The sequence below is a fragment of the Anabrus simplex genome, chromosome 1 (assembly GCF_040414725.1).
Source record: "Anabrus simplex isolate iqAnaSimp1 chromosome 1, ASM4041472v1, whole genome shotgun sequence".
NCBI lineage: Eukaryota > Metazoa > Arthropoda > Insecta > Orthoptera > Tettigoniidae > Anabrus > Anabrus simplex.
Genome location: NC_090265.1, coordinates 40,051,558 through 40,072,287, shown reverse-complemented (window position 1 = coordinate 40,072,287; position 20,730 = coordinate 40,051,558).

Below are 20,730 nucleotides of genomic sequence, written 5' to 3'. Positions count from 1 at the left end.
ACTCAGAGGCTAATTTTCAACCTACGATATGGTTCAGGAATCAACTTTTGAAATACAATAATTCTCCAAAATAACTACGTGTAACATTAGACAGATCACTGACATATCACATAGAGAAAACAGCCGCCAAACTTAAGACCCGGAATAACCTGCTGAGCACGTTGGCTGGAACTTCATGGGGAGCTAGTGCCAATACTTCGGGAACTACCGCCTTGGCGAAGGTGTACTCTGCAGCTGAGTACTGTGCCGAATATGGTTAAATAGCTCTCACTGCAACCTAATTGATACCCAACTTCGCCAGGCAATGCGTATTGTATCCGGCACGCTGTACTCAACTCCAGTGCAGTGATTGCCTGTCCTTTGTAATATATCCCCCCAATATATAAGAGGACAACAATCACTTATCATCTTATGGTTCAGAAGAGTGAAGAACGATCTCCTTCCTATATACCAAGATATAAAGCAGCAAACTACAACTAGGTTGAAATAAAGAAAACCAGCGTTGGACCTGTCTTGTCCTCAGTTCAATCCAGGAATGCCTGGAGAGAAGAGTGGAGGATGTCGGCTCCCCGTGGCTTATGTGACATGTCCGACTCGAGCATAAAACTGGCTGGCTTCAGTTGGCCCCGTGATGTCTGGTCACCCCTGAACAGGATCCGATGTTGTGGTGGTAGGACTGGCGCAGCCTTACATCTGTGGGGATGGGTAGATTCTCCCTGCTGTGACTGTGGTGCTCACGTGCAGTCTATCAAGCACATAGCTCTAGAGTGCCTCCTGCATGCATTTCCTGGTTCCGTGGAGGAATTCTATGAAGTAACACCGGAAGTGATTACCTGGATAAAAAATGTGGACATTAAAATATAAAACTGAAGTCCTGGCGCTGTTACCAACTTGTGTATTTGTATATTTTGTATTTTTTTGTATATTTTGATTGTCATGTACACATCATATGCTAATAATAATAAAAACAACTGCCTGTACGGTTGCTATGGTTACACTCCCGGCGGCACATTTTGTTGCCTCACGTTACACAAGCCATAAGACATATTTTGTATATACCAAAAACTGATGCATTTATATTAAAAGGTGCGTGTAATTGCTTTAATGTCCGACTCGTTGACTGAATGGTCAGCGTACTGGCCTTCGGTTCAGAGGGTCCCGGGTTCGATTCCCGGCGGGGTCGGGGATTTTAACCTTCAGTGGTTAATTCCAGTGGCTCGGGGACTGGGTGTTTGTACTGTCCCCAACATCCCTGCAACTCACACACCACACATAACACTATCCTCCACCACAATAACACGTAGTTACCTACAAATGGCATATGCCGCCCACCCTCATCGGAGGGTCTGCCTTACAAGGGCTCACTCGGCTAGAAATAGCCAAACGAAATTATTATTATTATTATTATTATTATTATTATTATTATTATTATTATTATTATTATTATTATTATTGCGTTAATATAAAGCAAATGAACGTAAATGTGGCAATTGGAAATCGATCTCTTTGTCGCCAAACAAAGGTGATGTTCTGCTCAAGTTCCTGATATTATTATTACAGATTGGTTACTGGAATTATGAGGTAAACAGTAATTTAAATTATCACACACGGCCTCCTACAGTGCGCTGTACACAGAAATGAGAGTCCATGTACAGTATTTGTAAACACACATTTCCTTGTTAGTACAAATGCCTGGATTATAGGACACAAATCAAAGGATTATTGCTCCACGCGACATCATTCTGGACACGTCGTACTTTGGGTATTGTTTCATAGTAGCAGCGCCAACAAGTGATATCATGCAATTACACTCAAAACTACCAACGTTGTTACAATACAAGGAATACAGAATTCCAGCCGCACAGCAGTTTCGACGTACTGTGCAGCCATAACAGATAAGATATCCCAATTGTCACATCATATGTACGCGTAGCGTGGTGTTCATTATTTCGTCACCAGTGTCACCAGCATATGAGCTAATTATCATGGGAACTGTTTCAGCTGCGCATGAATTATTAAAAGCTAGAGGACGGGGGAGAGAATCACTTTACATTTAAGCGCTATAAAGTCTGTTACGAATTGCATCCGGTAAAGCAGAATGTTGTTTGAGTCGTTGAAAGAACCTGTAATGTCTACTTTGCATGCAGTAGTAGGAAACCTTGTAAAATAAAGTTTCTCTATGCGAGCTCCTGTTACTTTGTTTATTTTTACGCAGCGCCTCTGAACATATGGTAAAGGGCTGACGTCAGTATTATGGGGGAAAATAAATCTATATTTGTACCATCCGAGTCCTTGGAACTTCGATGTGCAGATAATATAGATTTAAATATGGTTTCTATGAAGCTTAAATGCCTTTGCTGGTGGGATGTAGTGTTTACAATGCACTATGTCTTCTGGTATGAGTTAGAATAAATTTGTTACTTTCATTGAGCTGTCTCAGTCTCATCCTTGGCTTTGACAACATGAAAGTGACCGAGGTATGAGCGATTCTAATAATACCGCTCCTTATGCAGCCAGTCCCTGTTATGAATGGTGTGAAGATATCGCTCATAGGGTCGGTTGGTGCATGCATTTCAGTGAGCTTGGGAGACTGATATGTAATAGAAACTTCTGGCTCGGTGAGGAAAAGAACGAGAAACTACTTCACTCCTCATTTCCCTAGTATACCTCTTCAGTGACACCTAGGCTATCTATGGCAGCTGATGGTGGAGCTGTAGAGGATCACACCAGCCTTCGGGTTGAATACCCAACATACAGCATGAAGCTTAAAGCGCGCAAGTTCAGTTTGGGATCAATATTGAAATGTGCAACGAAGTAATAATAATAATAATAATAATAATAATAATAGTTTTACGCCCCACTAATTTCTTTAACGAGCAAGTGGCTGTGCGGGTTGGGTCATGTAAGTATTAGCTTGCATTCGGGAGATAGCGGGTTCGAATCCCACTGTCGAGACAGCCCTGAAGATTGTTTTCCGTGTTTCCCATTTTCACACCAGGCAAATGCTGGCTGGGCCTTTACCTTAATTATGATCACGGACGCTTCCTTCCCAGTCCTAGCCATCTTCTATCCCATCGTCGCCATAAGACATATCTGTTTCGGTGCGACACAAAGCGGATTGTTAAAAATAACTAACTACTTCGAAGGTTTTGGAAGACGCCGAGGTATCGGAATCTTGTCCCGAAGGTGTTGTTTTATGTGCCAGTGAATCTACCGAAACGAGACTGGCGTATCTGCGCGCCTTCAAATACCACGGGTCTGAGCCAGGATCGAACCTGCCAACTTGGGCTCAGAAAGCCAGCGCCTTAACAATCTGAGTCACTCTGCCAGGCAGTTTCCAACTAATTTGATTAAGAACAAGCCTACGTACATGGCGTTCGTAGATCTAGAAAAAGCATTCGATAATGCTGATTGGACCAAGGTGATTGGGATCAGATACCGAGAACGAAGAATTATCTACAATCTGTATAAGAATCAGTCTGCAGTGATAAGAATCGAGGGCTTTGGAAAAGAAGCAGCAATCAAGAAAGGAGCGAGGCAAGGCTGCAGTCTGTCCCAGCTCCTTTTCAGTGTTTAAATACAACAGGCAGTAAAGGAAATCAAAGAGGAATTTGGAAAAGGAGTCACAAGCCAAGGAGAGGAAATCAAAATCTTGAGATTTGCCGATGATATTGTTATTTTATCTGAGACTGCAGAAGATCTAGAGAAGTCGCTGAATGGTATGGACGCAGTCTTGGGTGAGGAGTACAAGATGAAAATAAATAAGTCCATAACAAAAATAATGGAGTGCAGTAGAACGAAGGCAGGTGATCCAGGAAATGTTAGATTAGGAAATGAAGTCTTAAAGTAAGTAGATGAATATTGTTACCTGGGTAGAAAATAACTAACGATGGCAGAAGTAAGTAGGACATAAAACGCAGACTAGCACAAGCAAGGAAGAGCTTTCTTATGAAAAGAAATTTGCTCACTTCAGACATTGATATAGGAATTAGAAAGATGTTTTTGAAGGCTTTCGTGTGAAGCGTGGCATTGTACGAAAGTGAAATATGGACGATAACTAGCTCAGAAAAAAAGAGAATAGAAGCTTTTGAAATGTGGTGTTACAGAAGATGCTGAAGGTGAGATGGATAGATCGAATCACGAATGAAGAGATACTGAATCGAATTGGTGAGAGGAGATCGATTTGGCTAAATTTGACGAGAAGAAGAGACGGAATGATAGGACACATCTTAAGACACCCAGGACTTGTGCAGTTGGTTTTTGAAGGAAGTGTAGGTGGTAAGAACGGTAGGGGTCGACCAAGATATGAATATGGCAAGCAGATTAGAGCAGATGTAGGATGCAATTGTTACGTAGAAATGAAAAGGTTAGCACATGATAGGGTGGCATGGAGAGGTGCATCAAACTAGTCTATGGACTGATGATTCAGACAACAACAACAACAACATGATTAGTCCGACAGTAACTGCTCAGATTTAAACATTCAACCGTATGTTCTGGAAAGTCTTATCGGAGCTGCGAAATGACTTTGTCCGTGGCTTGCTTCTTCACACCCTTCTGAAAACCACAATCGGTAACAAATGTCGCAAGGATTTACACATTCATTATTGTTGACAATTGAATTGAAACGTGTGCTGAGCGGAATGACTGCGCGTGATAAGCGCCACACCTTTGGAGCAAAGCTCTGCATTCGCGAGAGTACTGGGTTTGAACCCTACCGTCCGCTGTCCTGCGAATGGTTTCCTGCGCTTTCACATGACACTTCCAGGAAAATGTTGGGAGAGTTCCTATTCATAGGCCACAGCCGACTCCGTCCATCCCCTTATTCAATTCGTTTCGTTTCATCTTAATTAGTTCAATGTAGTTGGCGTCAGGAAGGGCATCCGGCCGTAAAATATTATATAATTTCATCTCACCTCGTCCTCAACCGAGTATCGGAAAACAGAACTAAAGGGTTGGCATGCTTACATTGCGTGGAACCGTGAAGTCACCGATCGCCAAATCTCGCTTCTCTCATATGTTTGTGACAACTGCGTTAGAGCCTCGTCATCATCACCAGGGTGATCAGCTGATCAGTACCCGCACTGAGACAGTAGATGTGCTGGACTGGGACGTCAGTAGCGCGGAACTTGCCACCTTACTTCTGAGATGTTCCCGACAAGGCCATTGTCGCTTGGCATTGATCATCTTGAATCATAATCATCGCATAAAAATTAATGTCACTTCGTAACTGCCCATGGTTTGATACAGTTTAATTAATTAAATTATAACCCCTCTCTGCACTTTTTGTAAAATAAATTAACGAGAAATATTCGATTTCAACACAAAGCGGGAGATGCTCTCATCACTCGCCATAACATAACCAATTATTGGAAGATATAAAGATTCATATTCTGATCTTTCATCGTTTTAACCGTACAATAACCATTTAGATGTAATTTTTAAGTGAGGGCATGCCCGGAAAAATGGTATAACCCTCAAAATTGAAATATTTAAGTTAGGTGCTGCCATCTCTTGTCGGATACGACACGTATATTTCGTGATGTTGGAATATCCTTCAGCGATCATATTGGGTTAAATGCGAAGTGATTCTAGATCTGCTTTATGTTTAATGTCACGAGTGAGCTAAACCACTGCCGCAATACAGCTGCCTTCTAGTGGCAGTAGTGGAACTAATGCACACGCATGGTAATCAACACAGTAAAATGTTCTAAGTAAGAAAGTACCAGGTGGGCCGCGAGCGACCTGTTTTCTACTTATAATAAATGTTCCGCATACATTAGTGATGAATGGGATGCCTACTCAGTGATTTTCACAGGGGCACTACTGCCAGCAGACAGGTTACGTCATAACATGAAAAAATAACAATCGGTCGTTCGCTCGCAAGATGTTCCTCGGCGTTGCCCGTCTAATATGCACCCTTGCATTAGTAAGCCTCGTTTGTGACCACATAGTACAAGGCTGATATATGACAGAGCAGCCAGAAAATGCTGAACAATTACTAGAACTTCTTGAAGCCTGTGCTGCATAGAAACCTGAAATGTTGAGACGTGTCCATGCAGACACTAAGGAACATGTTCAGACATTTTTTGAGCATATGTATAAGGAAACATTCTGGTAGAGCCGTACGGTGTGATGATTTGTATTCGTTTTTGTTTCATACAAACAACTCTTTTATAGAGTGGAATGTCGGCACGTGTGTAAATTAATACGTTGTTAAATTTTCTGTTCTGGGTTTTTGGCGTATTTACAAATGCACCCTGTTAGAGAACGTGTGCAGTAAAATGGCTGCTATTTGTTTTACAACATCCGGAACACAGCACAGTATAGCGCTCCTTTGAAAACAAGTAGTTAGGCATCCCATGCATCACTAGTGCATGCGGAACATTTGTAAGTAGAAAGTACTGTGGTGGCAGGTCGCCTGGTAGGCCTATATTCGTTAATTGCTCTTATTTTAGTTTTATAGAATAGCATATTTTAGAAGGATAACACTAATAATATACTAATTTTAAGTATATAATAAGTAGTTAACGATATCAGTATTGCAGTGATTTAACAGCGTTCTCGTTGGCCCGCGATCTTGAGAACAAACAAAAAGAATGGCGGAGGTAGAAGAGGAAACTGTGGAACAAAAAGGTAAAATTAGTGGAAATTATCTCAAAAGGAAGGGTAATCCAGGAAGCTGGATTTAATTATTACTTTTGTGTCAGTAGTACATGTAAATGTTTTTAATATCGACGGAGCTTTGCGAAGGATCCAGGAAGTTTAATGTAAATTTTCTTTTTATTATTGATATTGCCTTGCTTCGGGTTTATTAAAGAAAAACTGTAATAAAATGTGCAAATTTATACTGCCTGCTTGAGTTTTATGTTCAAAGAATATAATACAGATAATTTCTTACATTTCTTTCAGCCTCATTCAGAAACAAAAATGTCCTCCACTTTAAATAAAGTGTGGACTAACCAGTTTTTCCGGGCATGTCTTCAATTGCAAAGTTATGAAGCTGAACTTATTGTACAGTCACATGTATCGCTCGAAATTCTACGCAGAGCTCGGATACTAACGAAACAAAAATTGACTTGATGGAGACTCAAACCTGTGCACCTTGTAGCATCTTGACCAAGCTATGGGAACGTTCCTTTGAACGCTGGATTACATATCGGCTTGTAACTGATGTTTGAAAATTGAATATTTGAAATATGGAAAATGAAACCCCATTCTAGAGTATTTCCTAACGGGTACTGATAGCGTACCCATGTAGATTTACCTCGCGGAAGATCGACAAAACCTGCCTCACTAGAGACTCTCCTTATAAGCCATTATGGTACAAGCTGTGGAGATCCGCGTCGCTACTTCACGAGTGCTTGGCTTATTGGCTAACGCTCTCATGCTCTGAAGTATTTCAGTAGCTGGAAGAAAAGGCTATAATTATGTAGTGCTCTCATAGTAAAATGAGGATAGGAGGGTGTGATGAATACCAAACCATAACTTTCTTTCCTCTGTAACGAATTCCGAGTTACATCCAATATTTATTCGCTTGCATCTCAAGTTTAAGGTGGTGATGCATTACCTGAGTTTTACCCTCCCGGGATACAGGAGCACGTGCCATAATGGGAGCGATCGTGTCGTCTCAAAAATCACGAGTCTCAAAACTCACGAGTCCCAAAACTCACGAGTTCCAGGAAGAGGATTAGTAAGAACAGGTTTCTCTACCTGGGCCAGTCTCAAAACTCACGAGCAAGGCGAGTTCTTCTTTGAATGGATAAATGTCCACCCTATTAGTGATGGGATAATGGAATACTTTTAATAATCGAAAAACGTCCATCCAATTATTTAAATAATCGAGTGAATAATCAATTTAAATAATCGAATGAGTTTCAAATATCATTCAGTTATTCCGCGCAGAATAATCGTATGCGTCGTGAATACTATTTTTCGGTTTACGTGTGTCGGGTAGATGATCTATTGAAATAAGCGAATAGATGAACTCTTACGAAAAATAGAAATACGTTTCTTTTCCAAGTGAATCTCCAAGTATTGAAACTAAATGAGTGAATTAACTGTCTTGATCTTAAATATCTCTAAATGAAATTCCTTATTCAAGTAATTGTCGCATTCTGGCCGCATAATGGAACTAAGTCGCAGTACTATCAACTGTCCGTTTCTTTTAACTTGCAGCGGGCAATACTGTATACCTACCTTAATTTTGTGTCGTCCGGCTGCATGCATAAATGGTTAGCGTGCTGGCCTTTGGTCCATGGGGTCACGGGGGTCCCGGGTTCGGTTTCTGGTCGGGCCAGAAATTTTAACTTTCATTAGTCAATTCCTATGGCTCGGGGACTGGGTGTTCGTGCCGCCTTCAGCATTAGACTTTATTTTGGGTAGGGCTTCATCCTCACAGACGTCAACTCCCGGTGAAAGGTAAAAAAATTATCAGCTTTAAGACAACAGCAAAATATTTTAATAATAATAATAATAATAATAATAATACACATCGGTCTCTTTAATTCACCAGCCATTATTCTTCCCCTGTGAGTCGGGATGGCAGAATAACTTCCACAGTATACCCTGCCTGTCGTAGGGAAAGTGTGAGTCACCGCGCACCTCATCCCTCCTGCGGTCATCGCAAGCACCTGCTGTCCGGAGTCGTGAATTTTGAGACTCATTAGAATGTGTACTTTAGCTACCAGTTTGTAGTCGTGAGTTTTGATACTATTTGTAACTAATTTTAGCCCGTGAGTTTTGAAACTCGTGAGTTTTGAGACATAACCGGAGCGATGGAACGTGCCGACGTCAGGAAATAGCGGGCAGAACTCTAAGAGAAGAAAATTGAAAAAGGTATTAATGGTGCTGGGAGATTTCTAGTAGAAAGACTTTCCAGTTGCCGTACTGTCAATTCACCTGTCATTTTTAGCGCTTTTCGCTGAGGAAATTACGTCATGTTCGAATTCTGTAGTAGCCTACTTTTTCGAGGAGCAATATGGTTCACGCACACAAGTATCAGCTTATGTCTAGTGCACCTGTGATTGAAATCCCAGACAAGGCTTCTGATTTCTTCTTAGAAATGGAGTGTCATGGATCCACTACTAGGAAACGCCACTGACATTCTAGTGCCAGTCCCAAGCATAGAAAAATGAGGAGGGGTGGTGAAAGACTTCTGCGAAAGTCAGCCGAGATTTTATTTAATGTCATATCATTGTGGATAACATCCGCCAGAACTTACACGTAGCAGCTAAGGTGTCCCTCGGGTGAATCCAATCCCTGCGAAGTCTGTTTTGTCTGACAATCAGTGTGGATGTGGTGTCTGCAATGATGGGTGCACGAGAGTAATCCAATAAAATCTCATTTATTCGCTCTCATATAAATGCAGTGTGTAATACACACCATGGATTTTGTACACATTTTTTTTTTTTTTTTACACATTTCCCATGCAAATGACGAGGGCAACTTCTCCAAGACGGAAACGGCTAAAAATCGGAGATTAATTTACAAGCTAGTGACGAAGTCCTCAAAATTCGCCCCTACACTAGCTTCGTTTCAAATTATCCAATGAAAAATCGGGATTTTTTTTTTGAATTTGCTTTACGTCGCAGCGACACAGACAGGTCTTATGGCGACGCGATAGGAAAGCCTAGGAGTGGGAAGGAAGCGGCTGTGGCCTTTAAGTTACAGTCCCAGGTGTGAAAGTGGGAAACGACAGAAAACCATCTTCAGGGCTGCCGACAGTGGGGTTCGAACCAACTATCTGCCGGATGCAAACTCTCAGCTGTGCGCTCCTAACCGCACGACCAACTCGCCCGGTCCGACACAGGTCTTATGGCGACGATGGGATGGGAAAGGCCTAGGAGTGGGAATGAAGCGGCCGTGGCCTTAATTTAGGTACAGCCCCCAGCATTTGCCTGGTGAGAAAATGGGAAACCACACAGAAAACCGTATTCACGACGGCCGACGGAGGGATACGAACCTACTATCTCCCGGATGCAAGCTGACAGCCTAGTAACCGAAACGCGACCACTTGCTCGGTAAAAAAGAAAAGGAAAAAACAATTTCTCAGTAACAGTTAATGCTAGCTTTTCGCTGAGTGAAATCAATTGCTTTGCCTTTACTTGTATTGAATGGTAAGTTATTTTCTTTTCTAGAATTCATTTTTTTCAAATTCATTTAGAATTTCATAGAGTCGTAACTACTGTATTTTTAGCTATGGATGGAAATCATTTTACATCCTAGACATTGTCACTAAGGGGGAACAGCTGATCAGTGGTCGAAGTAGATGAGAGCAGTTGGAAATGCAGTAACATTCGTCTCTGGCCTAACGTCATCGACTGCCAATGGTAGTGAATAAATGCGCCCGTTTCCTGGAACTGTTTTGTGATTCAGTACCGGAACTAAGAACGACGGAAGTATAACGTGAGACAAGCGGGGTCGGGTGTAACATGATGTAGAACAATTTCATTAGCCTATAAATTGTCACATGTCTGCTGGCAACTTTCAGATGAAGCAGAGTTTAAATACAATTGTGATTTTATTAGAATGTTAACAATAATCACTCCGCCAGAAATTAACTTAGAATGGGAACCATTTGTTCTGGGTGATTTCCGACAAAAGAGTAGCGTTATAAAAATGTTGGAAAGTTGGGCTGGGAAGACTTGGGAGAAAGGAGACTAGCTTCTCGAGTAAGTGGTAAGTTCCGTGCTGTCAGTGGAGAGATGGTGTGGAATGCTGTTAGTAGACGAATAAGTTTGAGTGTTGTCTTTAAAAGTAGAAAATATCACAATATGAATATAAAGTTGGAATTCAGGAGGACAAATTGGGATAAATGTTCGTCTATAGGAAGAGGAGTTAGGGATTGGAGTAACTTACCAAGAGAGATGTTCAATTAATTTACAATTTCTTTGCAATCATTTAAGAAAAGGCTAGGAAAACAACATATAGGGAATCTGCCACGTGGGCGACTGTCCTAAACGCAGATCATTGGTGACTGATTGATTGATTGATTGATTGATTGATTGATTGATTGATTGATTGATTGATTGATTGATTGATTGATTGATTGACTGACTGACTGATTAATCATAGTTGTAAGAAATATGCTACGGGTCCATCTGCACCCACACAGAAATTGTACACAACCTCTCAATAACACACAAATGTAACTGCAGCAGCAGAGAGAGAGAGAGAGAGAGAGAGAGAGTGTGTAAAAAGTCAGATTGTGAGTTTCACCAAGGTGAAATATTCTTTCAGTTTAATTATTCGTGCTGATAGGTTGGAAGTACCTCATGGGAATCACCCTAAGTACAGGGTGACCGACATATCCATTAACATTTGACGAGGCAATACTTCACGGAAGGAATATCGGAGGTAGAGAGGTCATAACTGACACACATGGTTGGCCTGACATGGGGTTTTATTGACACGATCGTCCGACCTCATTAGGAATGCTAAAATACAACAGTGAATGAAACTCGGTATGTGAAGTCGGGGAATGACCAACTTAGTAGTCCTAGAGATAAATACTGCATAACTAAAATTATATAGAATTAAATTTTCGATCATTTATGTCTTATACATTTTTAGCGTACCGGTTATGATAACACAGATATTCATCAATTTGTATTTTTGTTGCTAATTCCATATTAACGCTGAGCCACTAGAAAGTAGGTAAACAAAATGTTATGAAAATCGGTATGTAGAGTCGTGGAACAAGAAACCGCAGTCTAGGCTATAAATAATTTTATTCACCCTGGACGAAATGGTAGTTTAGGGGAATGCGCCTAAAATTATTTTTTAAATGCTTATGTTATTGGTCCTATCGAAACGTACTACATAACAAAAGTTATAGAGAATACAATTACCGATCATTTATGTTTTATTCAATTTAACCGTGCCGACTATGGTGAGAGTGGTATTTCACAGTCGGAAGAATACTAAATGTGAAGGCCTGCAATATCGAAAGCTCACAACATGGATCAACAATAACATTATATTGACCATTGTTTGTTGTGATGTCTTTTGTCTCTTATGTTGCCACTCATCTCAGATAGATGGGATTACTGGTGCATACCGAGTATAACATTCTGCCTGAATATTAGCAGGAAATAGCTGGGGAGTTAGGTAACTTTCTTCTTTAGCATGATATTCCTCTGGTTGATACACTTTCTGATACTGCTGGCACGTGACACACTGGCCCATCATAGTATCCCAGCTATTCGATTCATACTCTAAGGCGCTGATTAGAAAGAACAGTGTGCACACTTAACGACTGTCTGCGGCCACCCAGTTCAATCACCTAATCATCACCCCTCTCCAAACCAGTTCGATTCCCGTCATTCTAAATTGCTTCCGTCTTGCCAATATCCCCCCCCCCCCCCCCATTCAGATCAATCCAACTGCTAACCAAGATATCAGCCAAGAAGAACCTACCTCTCCCCCCTCCCCTCTCAAGCCATCATCACCGATCAGCCATCAAACCCCGGACCCCATTGTCAAACCTAATCCTCCCACACAAAATTACGTCGACAAGGCCTCCCAGACACGAAGAACCTGCCGTAAGCCTGCGCCTAAGCCCTCCTTACGCTCCAAATCAACCACCACCCCACCCCAACCCAAACCCAGTACCCGCTCTTCCCTGGTCATCCAGTGTTACAACTGCCTGCAACTGCACCACACTGCTGCGTCGTGCAAAAATGCTACAAGATGTAACAGGTGTGGCGGCCCCCACCGCCACACAGACTGCGAGGTACCTTTCGCCCAGGCCAGGTGCGCTAACTGCGAGGGACATCATGCTGCTTCGTTTCCTGGGTGCCCCTTCATCAAGAAAGCCATCCGGGCCCACTACAAGCACGCCAGACACCTGTCCCCGCAAACTCATCCAGCACCACATCTCAACTCCCCCTCTGTTCCATATCAGACCAACCAAGTTACGTCCCCTATTATTCAGCTCCTTCTTAGCCTGCTTTCCCCTCACCTGACCCCAACGCCACCACCAAGCCCTCCCGACTGTCAACAGCTGTCAGCCAAGTAACCCCCCCCCCCCCTGCCAAAACATCGCCTGCTCTCTCTTCCCTAAACATGCCTTCCTACAACACCGAACTTGCGCTCTTTTCTTGTCTCCGATAAGCTAATACCAATGCCACTTCCTGCCCACTAGCACCAGCCTATTTGATAACTAACAGCTTAGCGAAGAGGAGGTTTCGGCTCTGACATGGCGGACTTGTTCCGTCATCGACAGATGGATTTTTCCTCCACTATGTGTACGTGCTGGCGCTGATGCGAGCTTTTCGTACTACCATGCAACCGACGAGTAGAGAGGCCTTCTGTTCGCCTCGGGGCTCTCGAGTATTATATTACAAAAAAAAAAAAATCGTCATTCCAGCTCTGGAACTTTGGACTCTTAGATCGGCAAAGAGGCCTACCATTACAATGAGAACTTCCTAACCCAGTGTTCAAATGAGAAAAAAAAAACGTATGGTAAATTCCCCGTCGCGTTTCTGGGTAACTCTAAGAGAAATGCAATTAAATACAATGTTACTCACAACGTGTGCACTACCTAGCCTAGAATTCTGTATACAATGTAGGTAGCGAAGCACGGGTACAACAGCTACTGAAAATATAAATGAAGACACGTTCTGACTGCTTGTAACTAATAATACTTGTGGCATCATTCGCGAGCGTATTACTTGGTTAGCATCATCATCATCATCATCTGTTTACCCTCCAGGTTCGGTTTTTCCCTCGGACTCAACAAGGGATCCCACCTCTACCGCCTCAAGGGCAGTGTCCCGGAGCTTCAGACTCTTGGTCGGGGGATACAACTGGGGAGAATGACCAGTACCTCGCCCAGGCGGCCTCACCTGCTATGCTGAACAGGGGCCTTGTGGAGGGATGGGAAGATTGGAAGGGATAGGCAACGAAGAGGGAAGGAAGCGGCCGTGGCCTTAAGTTAGGTACCATCCCGGCATTCGCCTGGAGGAGAAGTGGGAAACCACGGAAAACCACTTCCAGGATGGCTGAGGTGGGAATCGAACCCACCTCTACTCAGTTGACCTCCCGAGGCTGAGTGGACCCCGTTCCAGCCCTCGTACCACTTTTCAAATTTCGTGGCAGAGCCGGGAATCGAACCCGGGCCTCCGGGGGTGGCAGCTAATCACGCTAACCACTACACCACAGAGGCGGACACTTGGTTAGCACGTCTACGAAATTTCAGATTCTTACGATCATTACAGCCCCTGCTGTGCCGCGTTCAAGACAGTCAGTATTGTGGACACTCGATATATGCAGAAAGAGTACTGGAAATGATTTTCCATTTTGTCGGGAATCTTTCGCACTAACAAGGGGGCATTCCTTACTCGTCACCACCGATTTCGCTCAAATTTATAGAACATGCAGGGCTTGGCTAGAAATGAAAGTATCCAAAGCGGGAACTCCAGATGGCCAAGCGTATAGAAAATAAACATAAAAATAATAATGTTGACGCCGCTCTCGTACCGTATAAGCCACTTACGTTAGTGCGCACTCCGAGCAGTAGTTGGCATAGCGGTAAGAACTTGGACTAGTCATTCGATGGTCCTGGGTTCGACTCCCCGTGTGGAGAATATATTTTTCCATTTTTATATTCTTCATTTATTTTATTTTATTTATTTACATGCAAAAGGCATACAGGACGTCATTTTTTTTAATGAGCGCACAATTGTAGAAAATTTGGAGTTGCGAACTTTCCCGACATATTCAAACAGAAATTCTTCTTTTTTCTCATTTATTGGCTATCTCGCCTCCTTGGGGAATGTGCCATAAACGTGAATAGTCGTTTCGCTGTAGGATTCGTTTTCACCTGACAAGTGAAGGTTGCTCCTGGCGGCTGTACACAAACAATAGATTCTTGGAGCAGGTAAGAAAGTCTGACAATTAAATCCCAAAGGTAACTTTTCTATGCCTTTTGCGTATAAATAAATAAATAAATAACATGAATTATTCACCTCCTTGCTTAATTGGAAAATGAATAATATAAAAGTTGACAGAAAAGTCAGTCTCCACACGCGAAGTTGAACCCACGACCAGCGAATTACCAGTCCGAGCTCTTACCGCTACCCTAACAACTGCTCGGAGAGCGCACTAACGTAAGTGGCTTATACGGTGCGAGAGCCGCGTCAGCATTATTATTTTTACGTTTAATTTCTATACGCTTGGCCATCTGGAGTTCCCACTTCGGGTACTTTCATTTCTAGCTAAGCCCTGCATGTTCTATAAATTTGAGCGAAATCGGTGGTGACAAGTAAGGAATGCCCCCTTGTAAGACACAGGGATGTTGTTGTATTATCTTCTTCTCTCTGAGTCGCTGTGCTTAACTCTGTAATCTCGCTGTTGCTTAACCTGGCAGAGTTCGTCTGATTAGCTAATGTGACGTGCCGTCAGCAATATGTTACATTCCTAGGGTACACAATGCAAGAAGCCAGCCCGATATTAATGTGTGTCGTGCGGGGATTTGTCAAGGCCCTCTGTAATAAGCTGTCAGCTTCACAAAGGTGCAGGCTCACGGCAAGATGGATCGCGCACATGATCGGGGGAGCCTGTCCAGTTATCGACCTCCACAGACAATCTTGGTTAACTGTCTTCTTGGTGCTCTTTCATATGAAACAATGCTGCTGCTGTTTGATTACAGGCGCTTGGAGCATTATGGTATATTCACTGGCTGCGAAGTTCGGGTGTGGTGTCAGCAGTGATGTGTGATTCAATAAATTATTATTATTATTATTATTACAGTATTATTCACAAATTGCTTAACGTAGCAGCCACACAGATAGGTCTTACGGCGATTACGGGCTAGGAGTGGGAAGGAAGCGACCGTGGCCTTCATAGAACAGCGCCAGCATTCGCCTGGTGTGAAAATGGGAAAGCACGGAAAACCATCTTCAGGACTGCCGACATTGGGGTTCGAACCCACTCTCACGAATGCAAGTTGATAGCTACGTGATCCATACCACGGAACGACTTACTCGTTAACTCTTTACTGCATGAATTTCCGTTTGATAGCGAACATTTCAAGCTTTAAGTTCCAACTTGTGTTAAATGTCTTAGACTTACCAATAATTAAGTGGGGATAATACTTTAACACTCGTATGTCATATGGTTTGAGATAATGGAATATATGCATGATTATTCGCAATTTTTCGCTAAGCTTTTAACATTCAAAGACCGATCATTACTGCCCATGGGTACGTATTGCAAGGCGCGATACTTGCACGACTGTAGGTCACTATTGCCTTTGAGGTCGAGCCAGAGGTAATCCTGAAGCCGGTGGTAATGTGATGGGGAGGACCCACGGAAAATAAAAGGTGGTTGGTACGCGAGGATGTTATGTAAAGGAAAAACAAGGCATCACTTGTATATGTGTTTGATTAGCTGTACAGTGCAGGTTAAAGTAGCATGCTAGAAAATCGTACACCGAGCTCGATAGCTGCAGTCACTCAAGTGCGGCCAGTATCCAGTATTCGGGAGATAGTAGGTTCGAACCCCACTGTTGGCAGCCTTGAAAACGGTTTTCCGTGGTTTCCCATTTTCACACCAGGCAAATGCTGGGGCTGTACCTTAATTAAGGCCACGGCCGCTTCCTTTCCACTCCTAGACCTTTCCTGTCCCATCGTCGCGGTAAGACCTATCTATGTCGGTGCGAACGTAAAGCAGCTAGCAAAAAGAAAAATAGAAAAAAGAAGAAAATCGTACGATTCAAATATGAATCACTAGGCCTATACATTGAAGGGTTAATTCAATAAAAGAAAATACCTCTCATTTTTGCCACTGTCATGTATAAAATGCGCAATATGGTCGTGTGCAGATCGTTTTACACGTATTCTCCACACTTGAGAAAACGCTTTGTTATGAAAACAACGTATGTCTTTTTGGACAGGGATGGCGAACCTACGACTTCTGTGGCAAGACATACTACCGCTTTTCCAACATATGTGGGGTCGCGGGTGGGAACTGTGTCACACATATGTGGATTTGGCCTTGTTTTACGGCCGGATACCCTTTCTGATGTTAACCCTCTATGTAGGGATGTAATCACTATTGCGTATTTCTGTGGTGGTTGGTAGTGTAGTGTGTTGTCTGAACATGAAGAGGAAAGTGTTGGGACAAACGCAAACACCCAGTGCCCGGGCCAGAAAAATTAATCAAAGGCAATTAAAATCCCCGACCCGGCCGGGAGTCGAACCCGGAACCCTCTGGACCGAAGGCGTCAACGCTGACCATTCAGCCAATGAGTCAGACATAGCATATTTTAACATTATGTTTTAGTAAAGAAGTGTGTCTCAATTAATTCTAGCGTCATAGTTTTTACAAAATTTACAAATTGAATAAGGTTAAATCAAAATATACCTTATCCTTAAAGCTAAGAATTTCATGTTTTGTCCGTATTGAACTGAGAATAGATGTTAGGAAAACTATCATCCATTCTCAGTTCAATCCATTATCCTTAAAGTGTACTTGTTTTTAAAGTGTATTTTTCAGTGACGTTTGCAGGAAACATTAAGTGGAATGAATTTATATGTTATGCAATCTAATCGAAGTCAAATGAGGGGTTTCATGATGATTTTAAAGGAAAATAACCGGTTGCACACTAGACAGTAAAAAAGTAATAAACAATACCCTAATCGACACGATAGTCCGTAAAGGTTTGCCATCTCTGATCTAGGATGATTCAGTCAGAGCACACAATTATACATGAATATGTTGCATACTTTGGGGCGAGCCTCGATGATTCAGGCGGTAACGCGTCGGCCTCTCACCACTGGGTTCCGTGGTTCAAATCCCGGTCTCTCCATGTGAGATTTGTACTGGACAAAGCGGAGACGGGACAGGTTTTTCTCAGGGTATTCTGGTTTCCCATGTCATCTTTCATTCCAGCAACACTCTTCATTACCTCAGAGGAGTGCGACAGGCTTGGGCAGCTGGCACGATTCCTATCCTCGCCTTTAGATCGGGCTTCATTCATTCCATTCCTGACCCGGTTGAATCACTTGAAACAGGCTGTGGATTTTTCGTTTTCATGTTGCATACTTTGGACTCAACCGATTGGGAGTAAGGAGACGAGCTGTTCGACTAAGCGGCATATTCCGAGCTGTGAACGGACAGCTGGAGTAGAATGACATTAGTAGACGAATAAGTGGAGCTTCTAAAGGTAGGAAATATAATATGAAGACTAAGTTAGAATTCAAGAGGACAAATTGGAGCAAATATTCGTTCATAGGGAGAGAAAAGGGATTGAATGATTTACAAAGGGAAATATTTTGAAAAATTACCATGTTCTTTGAAATCCTTAAAGAAAAGACTAGATAAACAACCGGTAGGGAATCTGCCACAGTACCAGTTAAACCAAAGGTAAAACATAAATGTATAAACTACCTGAAAAAGAAAAACTTAATTGAAATAGAACGACAGGTTTCGTTCTTGTAAGAATATCATCAGGTTCTATCAACAAGTCCATTAAAAATATTTAGAAATGTATGAACATTTGCGTTTATTTCTATGCTAGAGTGGAGAGAAGTGAGGATTTCATTAAGTTCCAAATTTCAAGTTTTCAAGAATTTAAATAGAAATAAACACAAATACTAGAAATATTTTTGAGTGTGATTTGATAGAATCTTATGTTCTTTCAAGAACAAATCATGTTAGTCTACTTTAGTTGAGTTTTTTCTTTTTCAAGTGTAACACTGTTACCATATATTTTCTCATTCGGGCAGTTTATAAATTATTACTCAAAATTAGTTCCTGCAGACTGAAGAACCTAACAGATATGAATTAACCGAAAAGAAATGGTCCGAAATAGTCAGTGTGCTGGCCTTTGGACCCAGGGTTCCCGGGTTTAATTCTCGGCAGGTTCGGGAATTTTAACCATAATTGGTTAATTCCACTGGCACGGGGATTGGGTGCACGTGTCGTTTTCATCCTCATCATAATGCGCAGGTCGCCTACGGGAGTCATATCAAATGACCTGCACCTGACGAGCCGAAGTCCTCGGACACATCCCGGCACTAAAAGCCGTAAGCATTTCATTTTCACCGGCTTTGATTTATCGTTCTGGCCCGGGCACTGGGTGTTTGTGTTTATCCCAACACTTTCCTCTTCATATTCAGAACACACTACAATACCAACCACCACAGAAATACACAATAGAGATTACCTCCCTCCATATAGGGTTGGAGTCAGGAAGGGCATCCGGCCGTAAAACAGGGCCAAATCCACATGTGCGACACATATCGCACACGCGACCCTAAGGTGTGAGAAAAGTGGTTTACTAAGAGGAAGAAAACTGAAAAGAAATGGCTTAAGATCGCAAAAAAGGTATGTAATGTCATTATTTTATTCCTGTAAGCTATAAAATTAGTTAGAAGTCGGTTATAAAATACAGCAATAATTAAATTTGAAAGGAGATGGGTTTAGTAATTAAAAATTGCATAATGACTGGCAATATGAGCGTGATGGCATTTAGCAGTGTTAAGTACCATTTACACAAAACCGCAGCTCGGCGCTCTGTATATCGTTTGAATGAGAACGTACTGCAGCGACAAACAAGTTAGCTAAGTTTGTGACTGGAGTGTGCGTATTTCAGCTTCAACACAGCGACATACGGACTGTAACTGGTGCGAGAATTGGCGTTTTCATTTCTCTTCCGGCTCAAGAAGATACATAGGAAATGGCTGTTGGAGGTTAGTTTTGTAACAAGGAAGATATATCAGGTAATTTAAGTGCATTTTAACTGCTTCTATATCAGCCTTGCATTTGGTAAAGGAGGAAACTGGAATTAGAGGAATCTAGCAACAGATACAAATCCAGACACTGAACACGCTTGAATATCTAACGAGAAACCCATTCCGCTTGGAGTTAAGGACAGCACAACGTTGAAAATTGCACACAATGTCTTATATTATCGCCATCCTCAAAATCTTACCATGCGGCAAGATTTTTATAATCCATTATTGTTGACGGCGAGACACGGTCACGATTGTTGTAGCCTGATGTTTATGCAAATCTCATAGCAGAACTATTGTCCAGGCTAGAGTATAATTGAGAAGTGTGTATTCACAAGATACTAGAAAAGAAATCTGTATTTCGTCCACATCATTACAGTAGTTGAATACTATCAAATCCCATGAGCAATACCGACTAGAAAGATGCATTTCCTTAAAAGTTGTACATACCCGATCGCGGGTATGTTCCATGTGCCTTTTATTAAACTTTCTCTTGAGTTTTCGTTCAACTTTCTGATGGGGGAAAGAGCGCCTTTTGTACATACTCCTCAATTGTTATTTGCTTCAGCAAGACTGTATTCTAACCTATAAATGCCTCAATGTCCGGGCTCTAAAACCCGTCAAATTACTATAGATTAGAGAGCATAGAGCAGTCTCGTCAATATGTGCTGATGTGCGTGCAGGAATGTAGTGATCTTTCTCGATCGTCCATTTGGTGCAATCAATTCCGTATTCACAATGAAATATGTGTCCGGCTCCATGGCTGAATGGTTAGTATGCTGGCCTTTGGTCACAGGGGTCCCAAGTTCGATTCCCGGCAGGGTCGGGAATTTTAACCTTAATTAGGGGCTGGGTGTATGTGTCGTCTTGCTCATCATTTCACCCTCATCACGACACGCAGGTCACCTACGGGTGTCAAATCGAAAGACCTGCATCTGGCGAGCCGAACTTGTCCTCGGACACTCCCGGCACTAAAAGCCATACGCCA